This window comes from Phyllobates terribilis, unplaced genomic scaffold (assembly GCF_046119375.1).
Source record: "Phyllobates terribilis strain yellow unplaced genomic scaffold, ASM4611937v1 Scaffold_11__3_contigs__length_659146591, whole genome shotgun sequence".
In the NCBI taxonomy this organism is placed as follows: domain Eukaryota; kingdom Metazoa; phylum Chordata; class Amphibia; order Anura; family Dendrobatidae; genus Phyllobates; species Phyllobates terribilis.
Genome location: NW_027362771.1, coordinates 484,362,042 through 484,387,053, shown reverse-complemented (window position 1 = coordinate 484,387,053; position 25,012 = coordinate 484,362,042). Strand labels below are relative to the sequence as shown.

The window sequence follows — 25,012 nt, the reverse complement described above, 5'->3', positions numbered from 1 at the left end:
GCAGATATGAATCTCTTCTGCTTCTGTTAGTTTTAATATTTGAAGCAGAGCTTGTCTGCAAACCTGAAGGTTCAGGTATTATTACAATCAACCCCATCGCACTGCTTTACACACTCATATATAGGGATCTAGAAGGATGCGTGAACTTGTTTGGTGGGGTTTTCATACTGGAGAAAAGGAGGTCACACGTGATTGTTTTTCCAGATTAACACAGCAGTGGGCCTGTTGGCTAAAATAGCCCAAACATTTTGACTTCTTAACAATGGAAAGATATTATTTTAAGACACCCCCTCCCTTTCAACTCTCGTCAAACAAGTCTTAGCTTCTTGTACGCTTGTATTACAGTGCAGGACTTTGGGAGAAACTAGAGTCACATTATTATTATTCATTTACAGCATTACTTTCCATAGCTTTTTATATGGCACAATATTGGTGTATTTCACTCGCCCCCTGGGCCATGGGGTACTCGAAACCGGGTCTTTTGTGGGATGCTGGGGGTTGTAGTCTCCGCGTGGCGGTGACCCGGTCCGTGGGTCAGGGTGGTCAAACCAAATGTTGTGGCAGTCTATTTATGGTATTTGTTATTATTCATAAATTGTCCGACTACGCCACCCGTGGATTGCGGTCAGGATGAACCGCCGCTGCAGGGCAGACCGCTGAGGCTGGTGTTGTGGGTGCAGCAGAGTGTAGTACAACTCCCCATGGGAGGAGTGTAGCCTCAGGGCAGTGTATGCGGAGGATGGGGGTGATGGTGCAGGAGTAGCAGTGACGACACAGAGTCAGTGATGCAGTCCAGGGTCTTTACTCACAGTTCTTATTATCCAGACCACTTCTGCAGGTAGCGGCTGCCCACGTCGTACTGTGCTCACCAGGTGAGGGGCTCGGCCGACTCCCAGGTATCTCCGGAGTGTTTCACAGGACCCCCTTTGTGTGTCCTTTCTCTGGTCTGTCATACCCCTGCAGTGACCTCGCTTCTGTCCAGCTGCCTCGGGCCTTCTCGGGCAAACGTAGGTGCCGTTTCCCTGACCCTATGTGGTGCCTTCCTAGCGGGGGGGCTGCACCATATAAAATGTCACAGCCTCCGGTTTCAAGTTGAGGGTAGTTCCCCGCCTCCACTAGTTTTGGGGACCGGTCTCCCCCTTGGCCTGACCCCACTACTCAGGTAGATGCGGGCGTATGGTGGCTACCAGCCGGTCCACACCCCTGGGGTCCCTTCTTTCCTCAGTGTTCCTGGAGCCTCCCCCGCTCTTCTTCATTCTTCCCTACTCCTTCAAGCCCAGTCCTCCTGACAGAGCCTGCCTGTGGAGCAGAGCCCATGCAGCAGCCCTGCTCCCTGTCTTCTCTCTGTCTTGGGCCTCTCAGGCTAGGCCCGCCTCCTGGAGCAGAGCTCCACAGAGCTCTGCTCCTGCTCTTTTCCTCCTCTGACTGGCTTCCCTCCTAAGATGGCTCCCACCTTTTATCTGCTTCTCTGTGTCTGAGCTCAGGTGACCTGCACCCAATGAGCTCCTTCCTGTGCTCCCAGAAACCGCCCCCTTACTGCTCCTACACCACTGGGTTCTCTTCCCCCTCCCCACTCCAGCCAGGGACATGGTCAGTTGTGCCCGCAGCTGGGAGCACCGTCGAGCTGTCCCCCGGAAATGGAGTGTAATGCATGCAGGTGTCGGGGTCCTGATCCACACCCCATCCTTACCTGAGAGTGAGATATCGCACATCTGGTTGAGATGCAATACCTCTGTAGCAACCGAGCCCTCGGGGTGCTACACATTGGTATGACCGTATCTGGCATTCATGCTGCCCAATGCACTTTAAGTGGTCACGTCCCCTACTGGTAAGTCAGGTTAAGGCCATGTTTACATGTTCAGTATTTGATCAGTATTTTACATCAATATTTCTAAGCCAAAACCAGGAGTGGGTGATAAATACAGAAGTGGTGACGTGTTTCTATTCTGCTTTTCCTGATTGCTCCACTCCTGATTTTGGCTTATAAATACTGCATCTAACTTGTCTGACTTGTAAAGATTTCTCACTAAACTATATATCAATCTGCACAGCTCCCCCTTTCTATAACATGGTGCCTGTAGATTGGATGCCATTTTCATGTTGACTGGTTCCCTTTAATGATTGCTACGGGAGCCACCATCAGCACATGAATACATCACCAAGCTTAAAACAGTGATCAACTACAATCTCAGGTCAGCCCATGCCGTATACAATTGTATCGCATGAACTTTTAATACCCAGTATGACCTTAAAAATGGTAAGGAGAAGCCTCGTCCCAAATGACCCGACCTATAAAACTGTCACACTAGTTAAACCCTTCAGTGAACACCGTAAAAAAACAAAAACAAAACACAAAAATACTATGCTTTTTCAGCATAATGCCAAACAAAAAGTGGAATAAAACACGATCAAAAAGGCGAATATGAATAAAAATGGTACCGCTGAAAACGTCACCTTGTCCCATAAAAAACAAGCCACCATACAGCTCCATCAGCGAAAAAATAAAAAGGTTATAGCTCTCAGAATACAGCGATGCAAAAATAATAGTTTTTCCTATAAAATAGTTTTTATTGTGTAAAAGCACCAAAACATTTAAAAAAAAAAAAAACCTATATAAATGTAGTATCGCTGTAAATGTACTGACCAGAAGAATAAAGCTACCTTATCAATTTTACCACACACAGAACGGCATAAAAAAAACCTCAAAAAACAATTCCTGAATTGTTGGCTTTTGTTCATTCTGCCTCCCAAAAATTGGAATAGAAAGAAATCAAAAAATGTCACGTGCACGAAAATGGTACCAATAAAAAAGTCAACTCATCCAGCAAAAAACAAGCCCTTACATGACTCTGTCGGCCGAAATATGGAAAAATTATAGCTCCCAAAATATGGTAATGCAAATACTAGATTTTGCAAAAAAAAAGCGTCTTTTAGTGTGTGACAGCTGCCATACATAAAAACCCGATATAAATTTGGTATCGCTGTAATCGCACCGACCCGAAGAATAAAGTCGTCTAATCACTTATATCGCACGAGGAACGGCGAAAAAAATAAATAAAACCAATTCTTCATCTGCTGTTGATTTGTTCATTCTGCCTCCCAAAGATCACAGTAAGGCTAGGCACACATTTATCCTGCGCTCTGCGCTGAGCGCTTACACCAGGTTTTCCGTGTAAATCACTTAAACAAGTGATTCAGACAGAACCTCTGGCGGAAGATTTCCTATGAGGCAGATTGAGGCACTTTGGACGTTGTCTGGCCTATGATCCGGCGGTGTCCATCTTTTTAAGCGTGCATAAAAGTGCCATCGGCCGCAGTTTTGTGCACCTCTGAAAAGGACACAGCTGAGCAAAGGCCAGACAGAGTCCAGAGTAACTCTGCTGCCTCATTATAGTGAATGGATCCCTCGGGGGTTCACCTGAATCACGTCACGCAGAGATTTAGATGGAAACTCAGACATAAGTGCTCAGCGTAAAGTGCTGGATAATTGTGATCCCGAATGTTGTGTAAAATGTTCCCAATAAAAGCTTCAACATAATCCACAAAAAAAGCAAATCCCCACTCAGGTCTGTCATCTGTTATTGGAAATATAGGAGCTTCTACATTACTGTAAGCACAAAGGCTCTGGAAAAGCGCTATGGCTCCTTGCACCCAAAAGAAATTCAGCAAATTCTGCACGTCCAAATCCAAATGCCCCCTCCTTTCTGAGCCACAGTGTGCATGAACCACATTTAGCGTCCACATGTTTGGCATTTCTGTAGAGATGAGAGCTACAGAGGCACAAACTGTGCATAACAACTTACTGGGCACTACAATAGCAGATTTGCAATTTTCACTCAGCAACATCCGCTGCTGCCTGTTTCTGGAAAACACCCATGGAGTCAAATCATCACTTCACATGTAGATAAATTCCCAAAGGGGTATAATTTCCAAAATGGGGTCACTTGAGGGAGGATTTTGTTCTTCAAGCACTTAGGGGCTCTGTATATGAAGTCAGCAAACTATTCTAGCAAAATCTGCGCTCCAGAAGGCAAATAGCGCTCCGTCCCTCCCGAGTCTTGCCGTGTGGCTAAGCAGTATGTTATGCCCACGCCCGGGCTGACTGGCGTGTGCGTGATTTAGTGATCCCACTGGACCATGAACCGGAGAGTGCCTGGAGGGGCGTAACTAAGTATCTACCCGATCTGACCAAGGTCGCACGACGGCTAACGACGCCAGTGCACCAGGGAGGAACCGAGCAGAGGGACCAGGTGCTACTCTAGGTCAGACCCCGGACACGGCTGTTGACCCACACCGGAGAATACAGGAACAGGCAGGTTAGGCTGGCACACTGACTGGAGGGTATAGGCAGGCACGGCTGGTATGCAGACAGGCGGGCACTGGTAAGCACGACTGGTATGCAGGCAGGGGGTACTGGCAAGCACGGCTGGAGTGCCGACAGGGAGGCACTAGCAGGTTGGAGCACAGACTGGATAAGGTCCAGTACAGACTAGGACTCAGGAACAGAACCGCAGATGCGGTAGACAAGCAGAGCAGAGCGAGACCGCCGGAGCGGTGAACAGGAGCAGAGCGAGGCCGCCGGAGCGGTGAGCAAGAGCAGAGCAGGGCGAGACCGCCTGGAGCGGCGAGCAAAGGCAGAGTAGAGAGTGACCGCCTGGAGCGGCGAGCAAAGGCAGAGCGAGACCGCCTGGAGCGGCGAGCAAAGGCAGAGCACAGCGAGACCGCCTGGAGCGGCGAGCAAAGGCAGAGCACAGCGAGACCGCCTGGAGCGGCGAGCAAAGGCAGAGCACAGCGAGACCGCCTGGAGCGGCGAGCAAAGGCAGAGCACAGCGAGACCGCCTGGAGCGGCGAGCAAAGGCAGAGCACAGCGAGACCGCCTGGAGCGGCGAGCAAAGGCAGAGCACAGCGAGACCGCCTGGAGCGGCGAGCAAAGGCAGAGCACAGCGAGACCGCCTGGAGCGGCGAGGCAAAGGCAGAGCAGAGCGAGACCGCCTGGAGCGGCGAGGCAAAGGCAGAGCAGAGCGAGACCGCCTGGAGCGGCGAGGCAAAGGCAGAGCAGAGCGAGACCGCCTAGGAGCGGCGAGGCAAAGGCAGAGCAGAGCGAGACCGCCTGGAGCGGCGAGGCAAAGGCAGAGCAGAGCGAGACCGCCTGGAGCGGTGAACAAAGCAGAGCAGAGAAGACAGGGCTCCGTTCACACGGAACAGACTAGAAGGGAAAGGCAGAACCAGAAACACACAAGGTACTTGCAATGAAGTAGCGAGTGGACTCTAAACTCACAAACGGGAGTACATGGACAACGAGTAGGAGTTAGGTACGGCATCAGACTCTGCAGGAAAAGGGAAGGTACGGACATAGAGAAAAACAGGTAACAGGCTAGGAGAGTATTCAGACAAGAACAGACACAGCAGCAAGATACAGGAGCGGGTCTAGGTATGCGGCCCCTAGAAGGCGGAACGAACAGGATAGGAGTGTGTTCAGACAGGAACAGGCAAGATACAGGAGCGGGTCTAGGTATGCGGCCCCTAGAAGGCGGAAAGAACAAGCTAGGAGCGTGTTCACACTGGCCGGGAAATACAGCCTCCAGGATAGGCAGACAGACAACAGGCTAGAAGAAAGTTCAGACAGGACCTGGCACATCAGCGGCGAAAAGCCATCTGACGGAACGCATTGCTCAGGCACCAGCTTGTATGTGGAGCTGGTTTAAATATCCAATGACTGACAGCAATAGGCTGAGGACGCATTAGGAGTGTGCCCACAGCAGCTACAAGAAACAGGAAGTGACCGGGCCGCCGCCCTAAGCAGCCAGAACAGAGGCAAGCAGACAGCATGGAAAGAAGCCAGGCTAGCAGACTGGACTGATGATCAAGTTTGCGATCTTGCATAGTGGGAGATGGTGCCTTATGCAAGAACGCCGCCAGGTATGTTACACAGTACTGTACAGCCACATATGGGGTATTTCCACATTCAGCATAAATTGTGTGACAACTTTTGGTGCCATGTTTACCCATTTCTCCTTGTGAAAATGTAACATTTGGGGCTAAAACAATTTTTTTGCGGTAAAATTGTAATAATTTTTTCTTCACTTCCCAATGGTATAAAATTCTGCGACAGTGGGAAATGGCACCCTCAAACCATAACAGTAAAATGTACACTAAATTATGGCGCTCCTTCCCTTCTGAGTCCTCGAAAGTAGTTCCTGATTACATGTAGGGTATTGGCGCAATCAGGTGAAACTGCACAACAAATTGAGAGGGCCATTTTTTCCCTTTTAGCTCTTATAAAGATTACAAATTTGAGGCTAAAACAACATTTTTTAGCGGTAAAAATGTAATTATTCTTTCTTCACCGCCCAATATATAAATTTCTGTGAGGCACATGTGGTGTCAACATGCTCACAGCACCACTAGATGAATTCATTAAGAGGTGTAGTTTATAAAATGATGTCACTTTTGGGGGGGGGGGGGGCTTTTGCTTTTCTGGCACGTCAGAGGGTCTGCCAATGTGACATGGCACCATCACAAAACATTCCAGCAAAATCAGAACTCCAATATGATGCTTCTTCCTTTCTGAGCTTTGCACTGTGCCTCAAAAGTTTTTTGACCATATATGGCATATCGGTGTACTCAGGGGCAATTGCATAACAATTTGTATGGTCCATTTTACTCCTGTTACCCTTGTGAAAATGAATTTGGGGCAACACTAACATTTCTGAGAGAAAAATTAATTTTTTCATTTTCACAGTTCAACATTATAAACTTCTGTGAAGCACCTGTGGGTTCAAAGTGCTCACCACATGTCTAGATAAATGGCGTCGCTTGTGGGGGTTTTCCACTGTTTAGGCACATCAGGGGCTCTCCAAACCCGACATGCCATCTGCTAACGATTCCAGCTTATTTTGCATTCAAAAAGTTAAATGGCACTCCTTCCCTTCCGAGCCCTGCTGTGCGCTCAAACAGCAGTTTTCCCCCACATATGGGGTATTGGCGTGCTCAGGAGAAATTGCATAATAAATTTTGGGGTCCATTTTCTCCTTTTACCCTAATGAAAATAAAAAAATTGGGGCTAAAGTAACATTTTTGTGAAAAAAAGTTAAATGTTCATTTTGTCCTTCCACATTGCATTAATTCCAGTGAAACACCTGAAGGGTTAATACACTTGTTGAATGTGGTTTTGAGGACTTTTGGGTATTTTAATATAGGCCCTGCAAAGTAACTTTAAATGTGACGTGGTCCCTTAAAAAATAGTTTTGTAAATTTTGTTGGAAAAAATGAGAAATTGCTGGTCAACTTTTAACCCTTATAACTTCCTAACAAAAAAAAATTAATGTTTCAAAATTATGCAGATGTAAAGTAGACGTGTGGAAAATGCTATTGTGACGATATAGCCTAAAATCTTAATAAGCCATACATTTAGATTTGTTAATCCAAGAGAAATACTCTATTATCTTTGTGTATTTGTATCTGGTCAATAAGAACAGACCAGTAATTGTATAACCCTGAATGTTGAATTCTATTCCTTTGGAAACCATCATGTTTACTATGCTAATTACCAATTGTACTAAAAGCCAGCTAGATGTTTATTTACAATAGCCCCTGTGATAACAACTATGTAAATAGATTAGCTCAAATAATGATAGGTGAGCCCTGCACCTTTACCTCTTACCTGTGACTAATGACCCTTGACCTGTGGATGTGTACTTAAAAAGGACATGTGCTTCTCTAGCAGGGACACTTTAAACAGGGATGTCTGTAGTGCTGCAAGCAGAATCAAGGAGCGTCTGAAAGACTTTACAAGGAGAATGAAAGACATCCTTCAGAACAGCAGATGGATTGTATGGCATTACCCAAAGAGACACAGCTTTGTATTCTACATGATTCTAGCCTAAGGGTACTGGCCCTGACTGGAAAGATTCGGATCTGCTCCATTGACCATCAGGGAGACCATATATACATTTTGGGGAGACCAGGTTGGGATGAAGAAGTCACCTGGCTCCATGGATATGTTGTTTGGGGTTGCCAGGAGGTACCCACCGGTCGCCTGCAACCCACGGAGACATTCGGAGAAGCAAGATTGGGACTCGCCGGTCATCTGGCTCCATGTAAATTCTCAAAGAGGCCAGGTTGGGACCCTCGGGTCTCCTGGCCTTGTACCTCGATGGACTACTAGCTTCCTAAGCTCCTCTCTATGGGGGCCCGCCAGAAGTGGGGGGCCACTGGTTGAGGTAGTCAGCCATGGAAGTCTCCAAAGTGGCAGCTGTTCTATGCCAGGCAGGCGGAGAAGGAAGGGAGAGACTGTGTAATGTTGTACAATCTTGGGTATTTGCTGGGACTGTTCTATGTGTTTATTGTCCGCTTTCTAGTTCAATAAAGTATTGCCACGCTGTTTTACCCTCACCCTGTGCTGTCTGAGTAGCATTACGCCCACGGAAGACCCCGGGTCTTAACAGTTATTTATTAACTATTTTGTGTGACATAACTCTCTGGTTTAAGGCCACAAGAATTAAAAGTTTGAAAATTGCTGCATTTGTGTTTGTGGGGCTGCAGTGTCACTGCGCATGCGGTGACTGCAAGATACATTGACTGCGCACGCACCGGGAGCCACAGGTCAAAGCGCATGCGCACTGAAGCTGGTAACCACACAGCCTCAGTGCGCACGTGCCGGACCAGTGAACCTACGTGTGCAAATGCGCATGTGCCCCACAAACATAGCGCTTGCCAGGAGCAGTATTCAAATGTCATGTGCAGCGCCAGCACTAACTGAGTGCGGCGACCGCCCATGACTGAATCTGAGAATCACACCCCTATGACTGAATACGAGCAGATAGGACAAAGTGTATAAAACGTTATAAAATCATTATACTACCACCGATTTTCATGAAAACAGCTTATTAGTGATGCTCACTGCATCACTAACAAACCAATGGGGGCAGTGATGATAGTAACTAGGACGTGACAGGTTCCCTTTAAACATTTAAACAGTAACTTACATTTTGGTAGAATTTTTTCTTATGTTTTAGGCTCTTTTATTCTGAGCAGATCGATGGAGTCTGGTTCCTGAGACCCCCACCAATTGCTCAAAAGACCTCTTAGTAGTGTGAAGCTTAGGAGACAGAAGCCTCTGACTTTCTACTGCATCTGTACTCCGCCGTATATCTGTTCTCTTGTCTACGGAACTGCACACTTTTAATATGCCTTTTGAGTTATTGGTGGTGGTCTCAGGACCGGATTAAAGTTCCTAAAAGATATAAAAACATTTTCCAAAAGTTTAGTTACTCTTTAAGGTGCATTTACACTGGCTGATAATCGGGTACCGATTCGGCATGCCTAAACAGACTGCCAATCGTTGGGGAAATAATTTTTTAGCTTGCTTAAATATCATTGTTCTCGGCAGGAGGTCACCCAGTGTAAACATGTGCTGCCGAGAACAATGCTATTCTATGCGCACAGAGTGATCATATTAAGAATCGCTTTGTGCATATGAATGTGCAGTCGGCCTAAGCAGGCTACTAAACGACTGCCGATCGGCTTCATATAACCAGTCGGTGGTCATTTAAGTGCTGAATTTGACCAGTGTAAATGCACCCTTAGCTCCAGGTACCTTATAGGTGACATCTTCTCCGATTGTACTTGCTCACATCCTTTTCTTCTTTATGTGCTCCTGATGCCACAGCTAGTCTCCGCAGACGTCCCTCTTCTGCAGTACATCCTGACACAGTGCCCTTAAAAATAAAAGTGTCATTATAATGCTGCCTGAAAAAAATTGCTGCCCCTGCTGTGCCCTAAATAAGACCTATGCTGTGCCCCTGAATAAATAACAGCCCCTCAACTGTGCTCCCTGCACAAAAATTGACCCCCCACACTGTCCTTCTTATGGTACATAAAATATTGCCTCCACACTGTCCCCCCTTATATACTATAACCACCGTCCCTCCCCCATAAACTATGGCCGCCACACTGTCTTTTCTTATGAACAATAACTGTCAAACCATTCCTCCTTAACAACTAAGGGCTATAGACTGTTATGAATTATAGCCTCCACACTGTCCCCATCTGCAGTCGTCGTCCCCACATTGCCCCCTCTTCACACTGTACTCCCTCCATATTGAGCCTACACAATGTCCCTCCTTATATACTGCCGACTGTACTGTGCCCTTACTGAATTTTTAATTTCACTAAGGAGCTCTTACCTTCCCCTTCCTTGTTGCACTCTATCGCACACAGCCTGCGCCCCCATTTACTCTCCACACAGCCTGCGCCCCCATTTACTCTCCACACAGCCTGCGCTCCCATTTACCCTCCACACAGCCTGCGCTCCCATTTACCCTCCACACAGCCTGCGCCTCCATTTACCTTCTACACAGCCTGTGTGGCGCCCCTGAGGGTTCAGTCGCCACAGAGGTACTGCACCTCACCTAGAGGTGTGGTATCTCCTTCTCTCAGGTAAGGAGGGAGTGCTGCCCGGAACCCCAACACCTGCATCCAACACTACACTGCTCCAGGCCGGCAGGAAGGGCAAGATGCAATGTGTTTTCCGGCTGAGCTCTGTCCCTGGCTTGAGTGGGGGGAACCCAAAGGTAGGGGGAACCAGTAGTGGGTGTGAGTGGAGGAAGTAGAGTAGGGGAGCACCATAGAAGGAGGTATATAAAGGGAAGCCATCTTAGGGTGGCAGGTCAGTTCAGTTGAGTAGAGCAGTCAGTGAAGACAGTCTGGGAGCAGAGTCTCCTTAGGAGCTCTGTCCCACAAGTGGGGCCTAGTGCTAGAGGCCCAGGAGGGGAGCAGAGGAGGAAGGCTCCGTTCTATCGAAGGGATCCTAGGGGGTACGGCGAGTGCAGGACGGCACCCGTACGCCCCGAATCTGTCAGAAGACAGAGGGATCAGGCCGCAAGAAGGGGACCGGCCCCTGGACCAGCCGTGTTACTTCAGGTCTCGGCTGGAAAAACCGGAGGCTTCTGGTTTTTATAGTGCAGTTGCCAAAGCCTCATCCTAGTCACCGTGAGGGTCAAGCAGGTCCAGGAACTCCAAGTTGCCCAGAGGGACTTCAGAGCACCCGAGCGGGACTGTGAGTGGGGAAGTGCAGGGCAGGAGGGAGAAGACCCAGCGTGAAGTCGGTTTAGAGAGGAACATAAGAAAGCGGGGTTCCGTCAGGTGCTCCTAACCTACCTGAAGAAGAGCTGAACCCCCAGTCTGATGAACGCAGCGCGAAGTGGGAGGCTGGCACCCGCGCAGTGTATCAGTGGAACATACATGAGAACTGTGAGTAAAGACTCGGATGACTGCACCGCACTGCCTCCGTCTATTATTTCAGCTGCGCCATCCCGCCTGCACTACAAGCCCCAGCATCACCACCTACCAAACTCCACACTGCCCCGGGGGCCCGCTCCACCTGTGGGGAGCAGAAACACCTCAGCTGCCATCCCATCACCCCCCCGGAGGTCTGCAGCAGCGCTGGTAAACCTTACCAGGTACCACAGGTGGCGTCACAAACTATTTATTTTATTTTTCCTATCCAAGTTACAAATCCCCCCTTTTGGTTGACCGCCCTGGGCCACGGACCGGGCCAGCCACTGTGACATATCCCCCACCAGCATCCGTAGGCCCGGCCGCCGAGTACCCCATTGCCCTGGGGGCGCGTCACCTGCGCCCCCATTTACCTTCCACAAAGCCTGCGCCCCCATTTACCTTCCACACAGCCTGCGCCCCCATTTACCCTCTACACAGCCTGCGCCCCCATTTACCCTCCACAAAGCCTGCGCCCCCATTTACCCTCCACAAAGCCTGCGCCCCCATTTACCCTCCACAAAGCCTGCGTCCCCATTTACCCTCCACACAGCCTGCGCCCCCATTTACCCTCCACACAGCCTGCGCCCCCATTTACCCTCTACAAAGCCTGCGCCCCCATTTACCCTCCACACAGCCTGCGCCCCAATTTACCCTCCACACAGCCTGCGCCCCAATTTACCCTCCACACAGCCTGCGCCCCCATTTACCCTCCACACAGCCTGCGCCCCCATTTACCCTCCACACAGCCTGCGCCCCCATTTACCCTCCACACAGCCTGTGCCCCCATTTACCCTCTACACAGCCTGCGCCCCCATTTACCCTCTACACAGCCTGCGCCCCCATTTACCCTCCACACAGCCTGCTCCCCCATTTACCCTCCACACAGCCTGCACCCCATGTAATCTCCAAGCAGACAGCCTGCACATGTACCCACTTTATACAACCTCCACTCCCTCACATACAGCCTTCATCCTCGTATACCCCCATATACAACCTGCACCCTCCATGTACCCCCTATATACAGCTTACCCTCCATATACTACCCATATACAGCATGCATGCCTCTGTACACCATGTACCCCCATATAGAGCTTGCACCCCATGTATCCCCATACACAGCATGTACCCCCTATATTCAGCATGCACCCCCATATACAGACTGCACCCCATGTACCTCCATCTTCACCAGCTGCTGATGCTTCATGCTGGGAAAATACATCACTTCCTGCAATGTCTAGGATGGCTCCTCCCATACGAGTCACATGGGCATGATGTCTTCACAGGTCCTTCACCTTAAGGCCACGATCACACATTCAGTATTTGGTCAGTATTTTACCTCAGTATTTGTAAGCCAAAACCAGAAGTGGGTGATAAAAACAGAAGAGGTGATGAGTTTCTATTATGGTATGTGCCCACAATAAGAAGCCGCTGTGGCCCTGACACTGTGGGATAGCTGCGCGGCTTCCGCCCTCATTATGCAAATGAGCAGCTGCAATTTTTTTTTTTACATGCGGACTTTCCTCTTATTTTAATTTATAGGGAAAGCCCGCATCAGGACCCGCAAGAGAAATTGACATGCTGCGGGTCTGAAAGACGTGCCTCATGTCCGTGTCCACGGGTGATCCGCAGGTGCCCAGATACGCATAGTGGACATGGGATTTCTAGATATCCATCCACTATGCTGCAACATCTGAACGCTGCAGGTTTGACGCTGCATAGACCCGCAGCGGCTCCTGACCGTGGGCACATACTCTTAAACTTTTCCTCTGATTGTTCCACTTTTGGTTTCGGCTTACAAATACTGAGGTAAAAAACTCACCATGTGCACGTGGCCTTAGGATTCATCATCTTCCATCCCGGCAAGGGTGGATTACTGCTCCTCTGCCCTTGCAGCACTCAGCTCTTCAACTTCCACCACCTTCCACCTCCCATTCCCCCAAATTAAAGTGATGGTATTGACACTTTGTCCATCAAAGAAGTAAAAAAAAAAAAAATGTAACTCCTTCATGGTGGCACTGCCCCCCGCAACCTACCGCCCTCGGGTGTGTAGTGGCAAATAAGGCCCTGTGTGTTGGGGTGACATGGAACAGTTACAAAAGACAGGAAAAAAAAAAAAATTATGTACAAGATTAAAGATGTGAATTTTTTGGATTTTAGACCGATAGACAGAATGCTGGAACTCCAGGTGAAAAATATATTGTACAGTCCATGATAAATCCCAGGACATATCATTCCTATGTGTTCGCACTCTCTCAGTAGAGAGGATACTGTACTCTACTTTGACAATGACACAGCATCCTCAGTCCTGTAGTCAGGGAAGCACATACCAGCGTCAATACTGCATGACATGAAGAAGACAACCTGACAAGAGGGACATTGTTCAGTAGAGAAAGACTACACTCCTATCGCTATCTCCTGCTGCAGTCTCCACCAGCAGAGAAACCTATTATCCAATATTGGAAACTTACAGAATACTCTTTAGTGGGGAATTATCTAAGCCAAGTAATTAACTTTAGACTCTGTGAACTGGTGAAAAACTATTTAATGGTTCACAGTCAGGTACAAAAGAGGGTGTATCCTGGAGTAGTGAGTTGCCTCCCTTACACCCTTTGCGACCTGTGGGTTCAGGCTGAAGTTGGTAACCACCGTGGGGCACAGCTGACTACCAGGCCTCAAACAAAGGCAGCGTAAAATTGCTGCAAATGCTCTACTGGTAGTCTGTGTGCCCACGATGCGTTTTTTAAGCGTTTTCGCAGCGGCAATTCCGCTGCAGAAACGCTTAAAAAACGCTTGGTAGAAGGTCTGCCATGTTCCCCAATGATAATCCGCATGTGCTATGCACATGCTGCAGAAATTTCTGCTGCGGATTATCTTTGCTGAAAAAAAGCAGCACTACCAATTATTTTGCGGAAGCACAGCGTTTTCGCTGCCATTGACTTGGAACACATGGAATCCGCATCACTGCATCTGTAGATGCGCATTCCATGCGTTTCAATGTGCGGATGGTACCCGGGTCTGGAGAAGAGGAGACTCTCCTCCAGACCCGGGTACCATAGAACCTGTAAAAAAAGAATAAAATAAAAAATAAATATTGTATTTACCTTCTGATGGCCCCCGGTGTGCTTGTCTTCGCTTGCCGGCAGATCGCAGTGGACTGAGGACCTGCGCTGACGTCATTTAATCATGTGACGGCAGGTCCTTCAGTGTACCGCGAGCTGCCGGCAAGCCGAGACGCATGGATTCAAGACTACGGGGGCCATCAGAAGGTAAGTCTAGATTTATTTTTTACCATTCTTTAAGGTCACATTATATAAATCCATGCCGGTTGCACGGATTTATATAGTGTGACCAAGTTGTCAAGCACTTTCCAAAAAAAAAAAAAACTGTATGGAGGACTATGTGGGGCCCATTATACTGTATGGAGGACTATGTGGGGCCCATTATTCTGTATGGAGGACTATGTGGCCCATTATTCTCTATGGAGGACTATGTGGGGCCCATTATTCTCTATGGAGGACTATGTGGGGCCCATTATTCTCTATGGAGGACTATGCGGGGCCCATTATTCTCTATCCAGGACTGTGTGGGACCCATTATACTGTATACTGGTTGGCCGGCGACTTTGTCCAAGTTTTACATTTTGGCCCTTTGTGCGGTTGAGTTTGACATCCCTGATCTAGATCTACATCTACCTGCTTTGATGTTGTGTGGCGCCCCTGAGGGTTCGGCCGCCACAGGGGTACTGCATCTCTCCAATGAGGTGTGGTATCTCCTCTCCGACGTAAGGATGGAGTGCCTTTCAGGACCCCACCTCTGCATTCAACACTACACCTCTCCCACCTGTAGGGGGGCTAATATGCACCAGGGTGCTGCCCCAGCCGGGATAAGAGGAGATGGGGGAACCAAAGATAGGGGGAACCATGTAGTGGGTGAGGGTGGAGGACATACTTAGAGGTTACACTTGCTAATTCATATTTAATCTTCAGCCATCTTGGGCTTATGGTTCCTTTGATTGTGATCTTCATCACTGAACGTGGCTTTCTGTGTGAACCTGCAGTTGATGGGGACACGGTCCTCGTGCTCTGGCCTTGAGGCGAGGAGCGGGCGGGAGTTAACGGTTGTCTCTACCCGGTCAAGGTCCCTACCTAAGAAGGCCTGGAGGGGAAGAGAGGAGAAAAGCTCCACAGGCAAAAGGATCCCAGGAGGATGCAGACGGAGCGGCATACGCCACCTGTCCTCACTATTCTGGCCTAGCCAGAGGGACTCCTACTGCAAAAGGGGTACCGGCCCCCGATATCTGTCACTTCAAGTCATAGTCGGAGAAGCCCGGAGGCTCAGTGGATCCCAACGGGTAACGGACGAAGCGGAGTTGCCACCCGTACCCTTGTTCTGTGCATAGTCCAGAGGGAGACCCGGCCTTTCCACACACACACGGACAGGATAGGACCTAGTGGGACATTCTAGGGACACCTGGGTGCTTGAGGTCCTGATTAGCGCACCTGAATTATCCGGAGTGTACTGAACCCTTTCCTGGTGGCCGCAGCGCACCGTGAGGAGCGGGGAGAAGCCTTGCAGCTGTGCATACTACCGCGAGTAAAGCTTGGAAGACTACCCCTATGGCCTCTGGTCCTTTATTGAAGCGCGGCACTGCACTACACCGCTCCTCATCTCCCACTACTACTCCCATCCTCCTCCTGTCCTGTCCTCTGCCCTGAGGCCCTGCTCAGCCTGTAGGGAGTAGTACCACCTTCTGCTGCCACTACATCCCGCCTCAGAGGACTGAACACAGCGCTGGTGGAAGATCACCAGAAACCACAGGTGGCGTAGTCATTAATAACCACTCATTCATCCCGAAGCCCATATTTTTGGTGTGTGCGCCCTGGGCACGGACCGGGCCAAGGCCACGAATGCATCCCCTTCCTTTTTCCACCTGCCCGCCGTCCGAGTACACCTTTCCCAGGGAGGGCTGATGCTACCTGAGTAGTGGGTCACACAGTTGCAAGTGTGGCGCCCCTGAGGGTTCAGTCGCCACAGAGGTACTGCATCTCACCCAGAGGTGTGGTATCTCCTTCTCTCAGGTAAGGAGGGAGTGCTGCCCGGATCCCCAACACCTGCATCCAACACTACACTGCTCTAGGCTGGCTGGAATGGCAAGATGCATGTGCACAGTGCTGAGCCCTGTCCCTGGCTGGAGTGGGGGGGGACCCAAAGGTAGGGGGAACCAGTAGTGGGTGTGGGTAGAGGAAGTAGAGTAGGGGAGCACCATAGAAGGAGGTATATAAAGGGAAGCCATCTTAGGGTGGCAGGACAGAATGATCAATCAGTGAGAGGAGAGAGTGAAGACAGTCTGGGAGCAGAGTCTCCTTAGGAGCTCTGCCCCACAAGTGGGGGCCTAGTACTAGAGGCCCAGGAGGGGAGAAGAGGAGGAAGGCTCCATTCTAGTAAAGGGAAACCCAGGGGGTACGGCGAGTGCAGGACGGCACCCGTACGCCCCGAATCTGTCAGAAGACAGAGGGGTCAGGCCGCAAGAAGGGGACCGGCCCCTGGACCAGCCGTATTACTCCAGGTCTCGGCTGGAAAAACCGGAGGCTTCTGGCTTTTATAGTTCAGTTGCCGAAGCCTCATTCTAGTCACCGTGAGGGTCAAGCAGGTCCGAGAACTCCAGTTAGACAGGAGGGACTTCAGAGCACCCGAGCGGGACTGTGAGTGGGGAAGCGCAGGGCAGGAGGGAGAAGACCCAGCGTGAAGTCGGTCAAGGAAAGGAACATAAGAAAGTGGGGTTCCGTCAGGTGCTCCTAACCTACCTGAGGAAGAGCTGAACCCCTGGTCTGGTGAACGCAGCGCATCGTGGGAGGCTGGCACCCGCACAGTGTATCAGTGGAACGTACATGAGAACTGTGAGTAGAGACTCGGTTGACTGCACCACACTGCCTCCGTCCATTATTTCAGCTGCGCCATCTTTCTCCCTGCACTACAACGCCCAGCGCAACCAACAATATCTACACTGCCCTGGAGCTAGCTCTTCCTGTGGAGAGCCACACCATCCCTGCTGCAGTAACATCAGCTTCAGAGGACTGCTCCGCAGCGGCGGCTCCCTTTGGACGCAATCCACAGGTGGCGTCACGAACTTTATAAATCCCCTATAAATAATTCCCCCTTTTTATTGACCGCCCTGGGTCACGGACCGGGCCAGCCACTGTGATATCCCCCACCAGCATCCATAGAGGCCCGGCTGCCGAGTACCCCACGGATCAGGGGGCGCGTCACAGGTCTTCTATAACATTTCTGCACCTGTTAGGTAAATTAGATTACTTGCGCTTTTTCTTTGTGATTTTTGAGTGCGTTTTTTTACAAGTGTTTTTATTGCGTATTTGATGCTGTGGTTTTTGTCTCTTGTTGGTGTGTCATGTTTTGAATAAAGTTGCTTTGCTTTTGATACTTCCTAGTATTTGGCTTTGACAAAACTTTATTGATACAGTTGTGTGCTATTTACATGCTTCTTCGCAGAGGCAGTGCACTAAAAACACGTGTGCATTTTTACTTGCATATTTTTTGTATCTAATGGTATTCTATGGCACATTAGCTTAGTGTACCAGCAAAAGAAATTGTTATGATGCGAATTTCAAACACGCATCGCAGGTCAGTTCATGCAGTGTATAGAAAGCACAGAGGGCAGGAGATTTCTATACATCCCATCCACTTTGCTGAAACTTTAAGACGCAGTGAAATACTCAAGAGTCCAAAACTCACCAAAAACTCACATGTCCACTTACCACCCTTATACCCCCATTGAAAATAGTATAATTATCTGTTAATACCGCAATGTGTTTCGGGGGTTAATATTCAGACTTCTCGTTAATGGTTTGTGTCGCCAAGTCTAGAATCCTAAGTGACAATGGTAATTAAGTTTGCCTGGGCTTAAAAGAAAGATATTTTTTTCTCTCCAGAAACAGCTCAATTCTTTACTTGAATGGAGCTGACCTGCAATACCAAGCACAACCATCTACAACAGTGGCACTATGGAACCTCTTTCGATTATAGTACATAAAAAAAAAAAATCAAAATAGTCCAACCGTAGTTTATTTTTGGTTCTGTAACGTTGTGTTCATCTTTGAATCAGCCGCTTTCATGCACAGTAAGAATGAGAGTGGAATAAGGCTTCTTCTAGTTCATACTGTCATCAGGTCTGAATCTGTAATATGAATTTAGCTGAGATCTGGCAACAAGCAAACCCCTTCTTGTCTTGTGTCCTAAACTAAGGCTTCTAATGATGGCGGAGCAAACAGAAGCTGGTGCAGAGGAAAGACAGAGAAAGATCCTATTCACAGACTTCTATAAGGCGGCAGCTGGGTGAGGGGGCTGATCAGATCTGTGCCAAACACTGACTGTGAGCCAGAAAAGACCGCAGGCTGAGTGTAAGCGGCCTCTAAACCATGTGAAGTACACAGCTACTTATATACCATGGAGACACGGAATTACTGCCAACATGACTTTTTTTTTATAGGAAATTCAAACATCTAAAAAGCTAAATTTAACCTCAATATACAAAGTACTTAGGGACAATACTAGATTTTTTTTTGCTGTCTTAGATAAAAAATTAAATAGTGCCACCCAACATCCACACCTCTATTTTTTAAACTGATCGGCTATCCTTAGGATTAGTGGGGTTCTGACTTTCGGCACCCTTGTCAAATTTCCGTTCGCTTGCTATGCGCTTACTATGGGACAAAGCTGCAATACCGAGCATAGCCAGTGTGAAATGTAGAGTGTGTGAGTATGAACTGGTGTCAAACCAGATGTAAACAATGAAGAGGTTGCAGCATTCACAGAAGCACTGCCCCTTCTTCAAACAATTGACCCCAATGATGTAATATTGATGGCCTATTTTAAGGCCGTTGATCAGCTGATGAACTATTGGTCATGGGCTAATTACGAAGTTCATGTTGCCCTCCCCCCTCCCTTCCAGATAGTTGATCAGGGCTTGATTACAGGCCGAAATAGGCCGTCTAAATAGGCCTGGATGACCATTTTAAAGAAGGGGATGAGGAATGAAAATGGTAGATATGTGTTTAAACATATACACTTAAGGCACAATATTCATGGAACTGATGTCGGCCGAACTGATGTAGGCCTCCCGAATCCCGACATATGATGTTGGTTGAAATAAGACCTGGCATGTCCAATTTCAGATTTTCGATCCCTTTGTTCTTCTTGAAATAAGTAGTGACCAGAGATGTTAGAAGTAGCCCTGTCTTAGAGAACATAGGAGCGCTCAACACTGCGAGTGTTCCTATGTATGGGAGTGTCGGAGGAGATGGCTAGAAGACGAACAATGAGCCAAACCATCTTTCGGCTGAAAGCTGTCTTAAGTGTATGGGAGAAAGGTGGGGCTTTAAGATCGCACCAGGGCCCGGCTGAGTGAGTTCCACTATTTAGGGGTAACCTGACTGCTATGGACTGTTACAGCCTCCCTTCTACACTATGAAATAATTCTCCAGGGGTGGGTTGTATCAGGCAGGGCCGGCGTCAGCACCCGGCGTACCCGGGCAAGTGCCGGGGCCCTGGAAAATCAGAGGGGCCCAGCCGCCCACTCACTGTCGGGGCCCGGCCCACACACCCACTCACTGTCGGGGCCATGGCCGCATCTTCGGCACCTGTTCAGTGACGCAGGCGCTGCTTGATTGCCGGCACTCCCCCAGTCCCAGAAATGGCCGCGCGCTGTCAGGTTGTGTCTGCTAGTAATGACACGGCAGGGTCGACGGCACTGCACCTTTAATTTTGCTTGTGTGTCGCCCCTGCCGCGTCATTACTAGCAGACACAGTCGCACAGCGCGCAGCCATGTCTGGGGGAGTGCCATCAAACACCGTCGGAGCGGAGGTCCTGCACAGATGGGGGGGAGCGGCCCGGACCCGACCGCAAGTGGGCCCCTCTGATGGTCCAGGGCCATGAAGTCTGTGACACGCCGGGGGCCCTGCACTGCCCCATACCTGAGGAGCTGCTGGACAGGACACTGGACCGGGGACAGGTGAGTGAGGCTTCCCCAATCCCCATATTAAAAATACTTGTAATGGGTCTGTGTGAGTGCATGTATGTGAATGTCAGTGTGTATGACTGTGTATATATATTTGTCTGTTTTATATATGTCTTTAAGAATTTGTGTAAAAATATGTGTTTGTCTGTATGTGTGCATGTCTGCGTACCGTGTGTGCGTGTGTGCATGTCTGCGTACCGTGTGTGCATGTCTGCGTACCGTGTGTGCATGTCTGCGTACCGTGTGTGCGCGTGTGTCTGCGTACCGTGTGTGCGCGTGTGTCTGCGTACCGTGTGTGCGCGTGTGTCTGCGTACCGTGTGTGCGTGCGCATGTCTGCATATGTGAAGGATGAGGTGGCAGGCTGGGCCCTGTGTACTATATATATATATTTCTCCGCCGTATCTCTGCATCATGAATCGTGTATGTGTTAAAAGGGCCCACTGAGACTCTTTTGCCCGGGGCCCAGAAAAACCTGGAGCCGGCCCTGGTATCAGGTAATATATGTGAACTAGTTCATATACCCAGAGTTTACCTGCTACTAATCTAAATCCCAAGGCTAACTGGCTGCACCTTCTTTTTTACACTGCTCAGTCTGATTTTTTTTTGGACCCTAATGAGCTACATACCCCACTGATGAAGTTGGCTATAGCACCAACAGATCGTGTCTGGGAAGAATGAAGATGGATAAAAAAAAGGACGTAGGGTGTAATGGTGTAATAGGGCCTATTAGGTTAAGATAAACAAGCACCTACACTCATCTTGAATCTACGTATGGGTGGACTTTTGAAAAGACGTATGGAGTACAAGCAACAAGCACTTTGCCAAAGGAACCATAACTACGCCGAGTGAGTTAAAATAATTTCTTCCCTTTGAACTCATGTTCAATTCTTGGTTTTAATGAGTCTTTTTAACATAGACAAGCAAAAGTTAGGTTTTATGGGATTTATTTCCCTGTAATTAATTCATTCACTCAGTATCCCTAGGTATTTATCATCACTTTTCCTTTTTTTTTTCGGGTGATGGGTAGATGTTGACCTTAAATACTCTGGTCTGTGAGGGAATGCCCAATGGAACCACCACCAATACTGAGAAGGGTATTGTTGTTCTTCCTTTAACAGTAATGGCGAGAATCAGTGCCTATGCAGCTATTTGTTCACTGGCAAGCTTATTGTAGAGTTTATTAGGGAGTCATCTCAGTGGTTACACCTTCACTAGTCAAAACGTTATGGCATATTAAATAATAACATCACAAGCGCTAATCATTTTGCACATTCTATTACTAAAGTGTCTATAGTCCTAGCGTCATAGTGAAGTACAACACATATGCCCGTTCCATGCGCCCATGCTGCACACTTTTCCATTGGCAGCAGACAGGATGTTACGAGTGCTGCTGTGGTATGTCACTTCCTCTTCTGGATGCCAGGGTACGCCAATGGGGGGCAGTGCAGAAAAATATGTCTGTGCAACAGGAGCGCTTAATTACTGATTGTCACATTTAACATTTAGGAAAACAATATACTAAAGGGAAAGTGCTCAGTTTATCATTTAGTTGCAACGTCCCTTGGGCCACAGAGGACCCTGACAATTTGTTTCAGTGTGTACTGATGGTGGCTTTGTAAGCCAAGCAAGTGCACTTATTCTGTGTCCATAATATAAGTGGCCGAGACTGTGAGCATTTTATATGTAAAAATTACTATTCTCTCACCTAAGCATAATCATTTGATGTCCCTAATTCTATATCTTTCCTTTTAATCAACTGATTCTTCTGATCATTTTCTTATAAATTTGTGAGCCTGATAGGGGCCATTGAAGCCAGAATGGACTACGGCTTGACTAGCAGACATTAGATTTTATAGAAGGATATCACTTACAAGACCCTGTCTCTAATATCTGACAACCTCCTTCTCTATCACTTTAACAAATGCACAGCGAGTGCAGGAAGCTCACAAATAATTGACGTTGTGCTCATATGTAGTTTTCCTCTCTTTGGATTTTACATTCTTTCAAGCACATATACAATATCCTCTTGCCATAGTGCACCTCATGTATAAAACTAAAGCTGATAAAAAGTGGAAGATCTGCCAAGATCAAAGATCAACATACTCTATAAAGTAACATTGGTGAGGAGCAAACCCTTCACTGTTTTCGATCTAATGAATCTTTGCATCTATGAAATCATTGAGGTCAATGTTTTGGTTTGGGAGTTGGGTTGGGCACTGGCATTGTGTTATAGTGTGTCAGGGGGTAGAAAGTGTAAGTGAAGCATATATGGTGTGGCGATTATTATTTGACCTCTCCACTTGGAGGATGTGTGGCGCCCCTGCGGGTTCAGTCGCCACAGAGGTACTGCATCTCACCCAGAGGTGTAGTATCTCACTCTCAGGTAAGGATAAAGTGCTGCCCGGGTCCCTAACACCTGCATCCAACACATTCCACTTCAGTGGGGGCAGGGCGAGCCGAGATTGCTCCTGAGGGAGAGCACAGTCCCTGGTCCCTAGCTGAAGAGTGGAACTATGTAGTGGGTGTGGGTGGAGGACGGAGTTCAGGGGAGCACAGGAAAGGAAGTGATATAAATAGAGAAGCCATCTTGGAAGAACAGGTCAGTTGGCGGAGGAAAGTGAGGGGAGCAGGGGCTCTGCACGAGCTCTGCTCCAGAGTTGGCCTAGCAGAGAGGCCAGGAGGAAGGAGAGAGGAGCAGGAAGGAAGGCTCCAGGAGGAACGAGGGGATCCTAGGGGTACGGGCAGTGCTGGAGGCCACCCGTGCCCCTGAATCTACCAGGTGTGGAAGGATCAAGCCGCAGAGGGGACCGGCCCCTAAACTAGTGGAGAACTACAAGGCTAAGCTTGAAACCGGAGGCTGCTGTACTTGCAAGGTGCCGTTGCCACAGCCACAATTACATCGCCGAAAAGGTGGTCACAGAGGGTCCAGGGGACTGTAGGTCGCCCGACAAGACCCGAGGCTACCTGATTGGGACACTGATTGTGAGGTGCAGGGCAGGAGGGTGCGAGCCAGTGCAGGTAGACGACTGAGAAAGGCACATAGAAAGGGGTCCCGTTAAGTGCTCTGGAATTACCTGAGGGATTGCTGAACCCCTGCCTGGTGAACGCAGCGCGACGTGGGAGGCTGTAACCTGTACAGTGCAACCTGAGGAACTTAACAACTGTGAGTAAACTCTGAGGACTGCTCCCAACTGTCTCTGTGAATTACTCCTTCGCCATCACCCCTGCACTACAACGCCCAGCACCACCTATAATAGCTATAACATCTCTACACTGCCCTGGGGCTAAGCTCTACCTGTGGAGAGCTAAACCAACTCTGCTGCATTTACACCAGCTCCAGAGGACCTGCTCCGCAGCGGCAGCTCCACATAGCCGCATACCACAGGTGGCGTCACGAACTATATATATAAAAACTATAAATCCCCTGTAAATATCCCCTTTTTACTGACCGCCCTGGGTCACGGACCGGGTCACCGCCACTGTGACATCTCCCCTAGCAACGACGGGCCCGGCACCGAGTACCCCACGGCCCAGGGGGCGCGTCAGATGCTGTTCCTTGTCTTTTTAATATGTGGTTCTCTCTGGTGTACTCAATAGACATGGGCAAGCTGCATATATTCTACATATACAAACATATTATGGGATGTATTGACTATTAGAACATTAGCAACAGCTGCAGCTCTGGTGGAGGGAAAGCTGATGGTGCTGTGTTAACTGTTACAGTTTTTTTTATATGGGTAGTGCTTCCTCTACTGTATTATATGACCTCTCTATTCTTGTTTGTGTGTGTTCTCTTCCTGTAATCCTCCCATGTTGTGATGATGAAGACATAGTTTACTGTATGCCCCATTAAAAAAAATCATTCTCCCACAATGTTTGAATGCTGAACGATTCTGCTGAAAGCTGAAATCTGCAACACTGATATCATAGCATGTCACATAAAAGCTGGTGAATGATGAATAATCTGGTATTTAAAAGGCTGCCAGGGACATATTTACAACATCATACATGTATTCTACAAGCACGTATAGCAATGGTATGGCCTTAATATGCTTCCAGGACTATATTTTTTTGATGAGGTTAAAATTGACAGGCAGGCAGTTGCTAACTACCAGCCTGTTCTGCATGCTGTTGGCTCAGAGCGATCACTGAATGCTCCTGCCGGTGAGTCTACTGCTTCACATCAACCGAGCAGCTCTTTCTCTTCTGGCTAATCTGTTGACGGGGTGTTATCCAGCTGTCAATCAGCATGACATAGACAGACAAACCCTAGCAAAAGAGTAGAGCGGAAGAGAAGCATCTGCTCTGTAAATGTGACATCACTGGAAGCCGCAGAATTGCCGGCAGGAGTGGTCCATGACCTCTCTAAGCTGGGAGAGATCGCAGTGGGGTACAATACACAGGTAGTTAGCAACTACCAGCCTGCAAATTCTTATACCCATAGTAAAAAAAATAAATAGTCCCGGACAACCCTTTTAAGCTTCTTTTGGAATCTGTACAGGAACACATTGAGCGTTATAGATTTTCTGGGACATGGACACTTGATTGTTGGATGCTGTATATAGAAGGTATTCTCTTCAGAAGCACTGTTTCTAAGGGAGAATACTGCTGTATTATGGCGCATGGATCAATTTTTTTTGTTAGGTTAGTAAAAAGTCCAAAGTAAGTCTGTATATCTACATGTGAATTCAGAAACATG

The 25,012-nt window shown here is 48.4% G+C and overlaps 1 protein-coding gene across 2 annotated transcripts in view; it reads right to left on the bottom strand.

Annotated features, from left to right (window-relative positions):
* CORO2B (coronin 2B) overlaps positions 1–25,012 on the bottom strand; it is an 89,921-nt gene that overhangs the window by 32,727 nt on the left and 32,182 nt on the right. The window contains exon 2 of one of the 2 annotated variants that reach the window (XM_073653477.1): positions 9,599–9,719. The exons of the other annotated variant lie outside the window; for it this stretch is intronic. The gene's annotated coding sequence lies outside the window, so the exon portion shown is untranslated. The remainder of the gene's footprint in view (positions 1–9,598; positions 9,720–25,012) is intronic. 2 annotated transcript variants of the gene reach the window in all.